The sequence below is a fragment of the Delphinapterus leucas genome, chromosome 20 (assembly GCF_059928025.1).
Source record: "Delphinapterus leucas isolate spDelLeu-1000000601 "Yukka" chromosome 20, BTC_Dleu_Yukka2, whole genome shotgun sequence".
Lineage (NCBI taxonomy): Eukaryota > Metazoa > Chordata > Mammalia > Artiodactyla > Monodontidae > Delphinapterus > Delphinapterus leucas.
In genome coordinates, this window is record NC_143148.1 from 3,795,166 (window position 1) to 3,802,242 (window position 7,077).

The window sequence follows — 7,077 nt, forward strand, 5'->3', positions numbered from 1 at the left end:
CTCTCTGCCAGGAGAGCTCTGCCCACTGATATTCACAGGGTTCACTCTCTCACCTGCTCCAGGTCTTGGCTGCAACGTCACTTCCTCAGGAGACCTTCCCCGACAGCCCTGCCTGGAATCACCCACCCACCGCAGCCATCCCCCTACTCTGCTCTGTTGTTTTATGCCACCAGGTTTGAGGGAATTTGTTATAGTAGCCATAGGAAGCTAATAGATGGTTGATTAAGTGGACTGGATCAATGGGAAAGTGGATGATTGGATTGATGGATGGATTGTAGGATAAACAGGAACAGAGAATTGATCGAACGGGTTAAAGAATGAAAGAACATATGGGTGGGTGAATGGATAGTTGAATGGATGGATGGAGCTTTGGAGAGCTGGAAGAATATCTGAAGAAATTATGGTTGGATAGATAGGCAAATGGGTGGATGAGTGGGTAAATAACTAGTTGGATAAATGCATAAAGGCAAGAACATATGCACAGATGAATGGGTGGTTTGGGTGGAAGTTTGGCTGGATATGGGTATTTGAGGAAGAAGCATGGTACACTGGAAAGAACCAGATTTTATTTTATTTATTTATTTTTTTTGGAGTATAATTGATTTACAATGTTGTGTTAGTTTCAGGTGTACAGCAAAGTGATTCAGTTTCACATACATAATCTTTTTCAGATTATTTTCCCTTTTAGGTTATTATAAAATATTGAGTATAGTTCCCTGTGCTATACAGTAAGGTCCTTGTTTGTTATCGATTTTATAAACAGTAGTGTGTATATGTAACCAAAAGTTTGGTTTCTATTTCTGTGGGCCTATTTCTGTTGTATAAATAAGTTCATTTGTATCATTTTTTTTTAGATTCCATATATAAGCGATATCATATGATATTTGTCTTTCTCTGGCTTACTTAGTATGATATTCTCTAGGTCCATCCATGTTGCTGCAAATGGCTTTAGTTCATTCTTTTTTATGGCTGAGTAATATTCCATTGTGTATATGTACCACATCTTCTTTATCCACTCATCTGTTGATGAACATCTTGGTTGCTTCCATGTCTTGGCTATTGTAAATAGTGCTGCTATGAACATTGGGAGGCATGTATCTTTTCAAATTATAATTTTCTCCAGATATATAGCCAGGAGTGGGATTGCAGGATCATATGATAGCTCTATTTTTAGTTTTTGAAGGAACCTCCATACTGTTCTCCATAGTGGCTGCACCAACTTACATTCCCACCAACTGTGTAGGAGGAAGAATCAGATTTTAGAACCAGACAAACCTTAGCTTTGACCCCAGCTCCCCACAGTGACGTTGGGAAGTAAGGCAGCCAAAATGGATCCCCCTTCAATAAAGAACTTACTCAACTGTGAGGACTGCATTTGGCTGACAGCTCCCAGCTGCAGTACCTGCAACTATTATTTTTTTTGGATCGAGATTCTTCTTGGGCAGCCCCCAACCAATGACTTAGCATAGGGGTGGGGGCCGTGCTGGGGCCTGACCACTTCCACCCAATGTGGGACTCATCTAATGGCAATCTGTTGTTTTTTTTTTCTTTAAATTGAGATAAAATTCAAGTAACACAGAATTCGTCACTTTAACCATTTTAAGGTGTATAATTCAGTGGCATTTGGTACCGCTGCACTCTTGTGCCACCATCACCCCTATCAAGTTCCAAAACATTTTCACCATCCAGAAAGGAAGTGATTAAGCAATCACTCCCCACCCGTCTGGCAACCACCAACCTACTTTCTGTTCCTATGGATTTGTCCGCTGTGCATCTTTGCTCTGCATCTCCCCGCTGGGTTGAGCTCTCTGAGTTGCATGGTCTCAAGCTCTTCCTAAATATACCTTCCTTCCCCCCTTTCCTTTTACAGGTGGCAGACCGACTCCGCCGCCTACTCCTCTTCTCCCTCCCCTCTACCTTTCACTGGTGTCCCCCCCAATAAATCTCTTGCATTGCTAACACCACAGCAGCATTTGCCTTCTGGAGGACCCAGGGACACAGCAAGCCTCTTGCTCTGAGCTCGAGCTCCCTACCCTACAGAGCTGCACAACTTCTCAGGGTTGCAGGAGGCTCTGCAGAAGCTCTTTTTTTAAAAAAAAAATTTTATTTATTTATTTGTATTTTTATCTTATAAATTTATTTTTATTTATTTATTTCTGGCTGCTTTGCATCTTTGCTGCTGCGCACGGGCTTTCTCTAGTTGCGGCGAGCAGGGGCTACGCTTCGACGTGGTGCACGGGCTTCTCATTGCGGTGGCTTCTCTTGTTGCCGAGCATGGGCTCTCGGTGCGTAGGCTTCAGTAGTTGTGGCTCGCGGGCTCAGTAGTTGTGGCGCACGGGCTTAGTGGCTCCACGCCATGTGGGATCTTCCCACACCAGGGATCAAACCCATGTCCCCTGCATCGGCAGGTGGATTCTTAACCACTGTGCCACCAGGGAAGTCCCGCTCTGCAGAAGTTCTGAACACAACCTGGAGGACCCCACAACGTGAATACCTACCTTTATGCAGCATTCACTATGTGCCAGGCACTGTTTTAAGTCCTTGCATGGACTCACTCCTGAACCCCATGACACAGGCACCATCATGATCCTTGCTTTTACAGCTGAGAAAACAGAGATCCCTAGAGGCCTTCATCCCCTACCCGGGCAGGTTCCCTTTTCTGGGGAAAATGATTCCTACCACCAAGCAGAAGCAGTTTCCTAAAAGCGAAACTGCAATATCACCTCACCCTGAGGAAGACCACGGCCTCTCCCCCTCAGCCGAGCTAGGATAGCAGCCTGTTTCTGGAAGGATCCAGAAGATTCCAGGCCCCCAGCCTGCAAGTGGACAGTGGGAGGAGCCTGATTCCCAAATTGAAAGTAGCCCACCAGGCTGGAGTCCCCCTTCCCCCAGTCCTCTCAGGGATGTCCTGAGGATATCAAACAGCCACCAGAGGGACACCAGTAAGCCTAGGCTTTGTACCAATGCAGGAAGGTGGGTACCAAGGCCCAGGGCAGGGCAGGGGGAAGTCTTGCCTCGGGGCACCTGGGAGTTGGCATCTTTACTTCCTTTTGAAAGAGGAGCAGGAATCAGACAGGCATAAGCACAGCTGGGGCAAGGTGGGGGGCACACTTTCCCTGGCAGAGTGAGCAGCAGGTAGCATCCAGCCCTCCCTCCCCTGGGCTCCTTCAGGGCTCTAGGGCACACATCCCCTGTACACAGGGACCCCCTTCGAGGACAGCGGCTGGGTCAGAGCAGTCCTGGGAACCCAGGTACCTCAGGGAAATGTTTACTGAATGAAGGAAGGAAGGATTTTGGGAGGAAGATGCTGAACCATGGCTGAGACAGGGGTCTCTAAGAAACGAAAGGAGGGCACTGGTGGGGTTGGGGGAGAGGGGTGAGAACTTGCTAGAGCTCCACTCCAGCAGGGCAGTTTTCGTCTGCTTGCTCACGGCTGTATCTCCAGCGTCTAGAACAGTGCCTGGCACACAGTGGGTTCTCAGTCAATAACTGCTAAATGGCAAACAAAACAAAACAAAATTCCAGGAACTCTGATTCCCCCTCCTGCCACTGGCAGCTAAACTAAGGAAGCGTCCTGCATTGAGCTATAGCCACGTGCCAGGCACCCATCAAAGGCGGACCACGCACTCTGTTTTCACTCGATTCTGAGCATGAACACTCAGATAAAGGCAGCAGGAACAGCAGCTACCTCTTGGAAACACACAGGTGTCAGGGAATTTTCTGGCGGTCCAGTGATTAGGACTCTGTGCTCTCACTGCCGAGGGCCCGGATTCAATCCTCGGTTGGGGAACTAAGATCCCACAAGCCGCACGGCGCAGCCAAAAAAAAAGAAACGCACACGTGTCAGACATGCTCTGAGCGCTTTAGGCGGGTTGGCTCCGCAATTCCACACTGCAGCCCCCTGCTAGTTATTCTTATCTCCATTTCACAGATGAGGAAGCCCTTGGGGCAGGTCACACCGCCAGCAAGAGGCAGAGGCGGAGACCCAAACCCAGGCAGTCAGACTCCCAAATGGTACGATGTGCCCCATTTTACAGACTGAGGAAACTGAGACACCCCCCCACCCACCCAAGGGCCCTGTGGGAGCAGAATAACACCCCCGCCCAAGATATCTATATCTTCATCTCCAGGACATGTGTTGGCAGTAGTTACATGGTGAAAGGGACTTTGCAGATTAAATTAAGGGTCTTGAGATGGGGAGATTCTCCTGGATTATCTGGGTGCGCCCAACGTAATCGCAGAGCTCTTACAAATGAAGGAGGGGTCACTATCAGAATCAGAGAAGCAGAGAAGGGGGTGTGATGACAGAAGCACCTCCCACCATGCAAAGGGAAGTAGAGGCCATGAGCCAAGGGATGCAGGCACCTCTAGAAGCTGGAAAAGACGAGGAGGAAATGGATTCTCCCATGGAGCCTCCAGAAGGATCGCAGCCCTGCCCACACCTTGATTTCAGCACATAAGACCCATTTTGGACTTCTGACCGCCAGAAACAGAAGCTAATAAATTTGTGTAGTCTTAAGCCACTAAGTCTATAGTACTTTGTTACAGCAGCTGTAGGACACTCTACAGGCACCCAGCTCTTAAATGGCAGAGGCGGGATTCGAACTCAAGTCTTGCCAAGTTGAAAGCTCTGGATCTTCTGGGGTATCACTTAGATGTGTGAAGTTTGGAATTATTCCAGATGCTTTTTCCTCAGGATCGCCGGGCTGTGTGTGTGTGTGTGTGTGTGTTGGGGTGGGGTGGGGAGCATGTAGGAGTGAGTCAAGAAACCAGGAATTTGGGAATTCCCTGGTGGTCCAGTGGTTAGGACTCCGAGCTTCCACTACCAAGGGCACGGGTTCGATCCCTGGTCGGGGAACTAAGACCCTACAAGCATGGGGCCAAAAAAAGAAAAGAAAAAGAAAGAAAGAAAGAAAACGAAACCAGGAATTCTACTTTCATGAGGATTAGAGAATCTGGTCCATAATTACGGCAATGACACCTTAGGGCTGTCATGAGAATTAGTGAGTTAACCCATGTGGAGCACATAGGGCAGTGCCTGACATGTAAGATGGGGTAACAGTTACTATCATTATATCTTTTTCATGTCTACACACCACCAGCATCAGCTCCTCTCAGTCTTCTCTGCTCAAGAACCTTCCATGGCTCCCCAGTACCCTCAAGATAACATCCAAGCCCTTTATGGCAGTTGAGAGCTTTGGGTCCCGGCTCATTTCTCCTAGTGGACCCCACAGTCTGTAACCCAGCAGACTGCCTACTAAGGAATGTCGCTCTCCACTTGGCTCTACAAGGATTGAGTCATTAGTCACTGGAGTTACTCACTTTCGACACACCCTGAAGGGTGTTCAAGGCAGGGATCTGGAATGAGGCACTCTGTGCTCTGGGAAAGCTGGCAGAACAGGCCTTCAGAGAGTTAGATATTTTCAGGAGAAGATTTTATGAACCCAATTTCTTGCATCTTCTCGTACTTAGAAAAGCACTAAAGTCATTAACTAAGGTATCTGTTCCTCGTGAGTAGCAGCAACTTTCTACGTAGATGTGTGCTTGACGGCATGTACGCCTTCTCCAAAATCACATAGATGCTGATATCGGAGCAGTTCCTCAGAGCTCTCTGAGAGGCTGTTTGATGGGCCACAGTCCTCAGTATGTCCCCAGATAAAACTGAAACTCACAGCTCTCAGGTTGTGCATTTCTATTTTAGTCGACAAAACAAAGGCACTCAACCCTCAGGTGCCTGGTTTCAGGAACCGTCTGGACTCTACTGAGAAGGCCTTGCGCAGCTTGCATGTATCCTCTAAGTGTGGCTCATCAGACTTTCCTAAACGTCCCCCACAACCAAATGCACACTGGCCACCATTGCTACTTAGCCACTTCCTCTTCTGGGGACCCCCATGCACTGTGCTACCTTCATTGGAACATCTTGTTTTCTCATTATGGATCCGTGTGTGTCTGCCCACCAGGCTGGGAACCCACTGAAGGCAGAGATCTTATTCCTGATTGATCGCTGGGCCTCCTCCTTCAAGAAATATTCATAGTGTCTGTCTGTCTGTTTCTCTGCTTTTTTTTTTTTTTTAACTCACAAGGAACCTGAGAGCTGAAGGTCCTAGTTGCTGGGGCACTGGAAATCCTGCAGCACAGAGGAGGAGAAAAGTGGGTCTCAGACCCTTGAGTCCCCAGATAGCTGGCATTGATGGAATATTATTTAGTCATGAAAAGGCAGGAAGCACTGCCTATGACAACATGGATGAACCTCAAAAACATCATGCTCAGTGAGAGAAGCCAGACATGAAAAGGCACATATTGTATGATTCCATTGATATGAAATGTCCAGAATAGGAAAATCTATATATGGAGAGAGCAGTTTGGTTGTGGCCAGGGGCTGGGGGAGGAGGGAATTGGGAGTGCCTGCTTAATAGGTACGAGGTTTCCTTCTGGGGTGATGAAAAAGCTCTGGAACTTAGATAGAGGTGGTGGTTGTACAACATTGTGAATATGTTAAACGCCCCTGAATTGTATAATTTTAAGTGGTTAGGGACTTCCCTGGTGGTCCAGTGGTTAGGACTCGCACTCTCACTGCAGGGGCCCGGGGTTCACTCCCTGGCTGGGGAACTAGGATCCCGCAAGCCACGTGGCACAGCAAAAAATAAATAAAATAAAATAAAATAATAAAATTAAATGGTTAATCTTATGTTATGTGAATTTTACTTCAATTACAAAAAAGGAGGGGGCTTCCCTGGTGGCGCATTGGTTAAGAATCCGCCTGCCAATGCAGGGGACACGGGTTCGAGCCCTGGTCCGGGAAGATCCCACATGCTGCGGAGCAACTAAGCCCGTGCACCACAACTACCGAGCCTGAGCTCTAGAGCCCACAAGCCACAACTACTGAAGCCCGCACGCCTAGAGCCCATGCTCCGCAATGAAGGGTAGCCCCTGCTCACTGCAACTAGAGAAAGCCCGCACACAGCAACGAGGACCCAATGCAGCCAAATAGATAGATAGATAGAGAAATAAATTTATAAAAAAAAAAAAGAGGTGGGGAGCTGAGGGAGGAGGGGCTGGAACTTCCGGGTCTGAGGG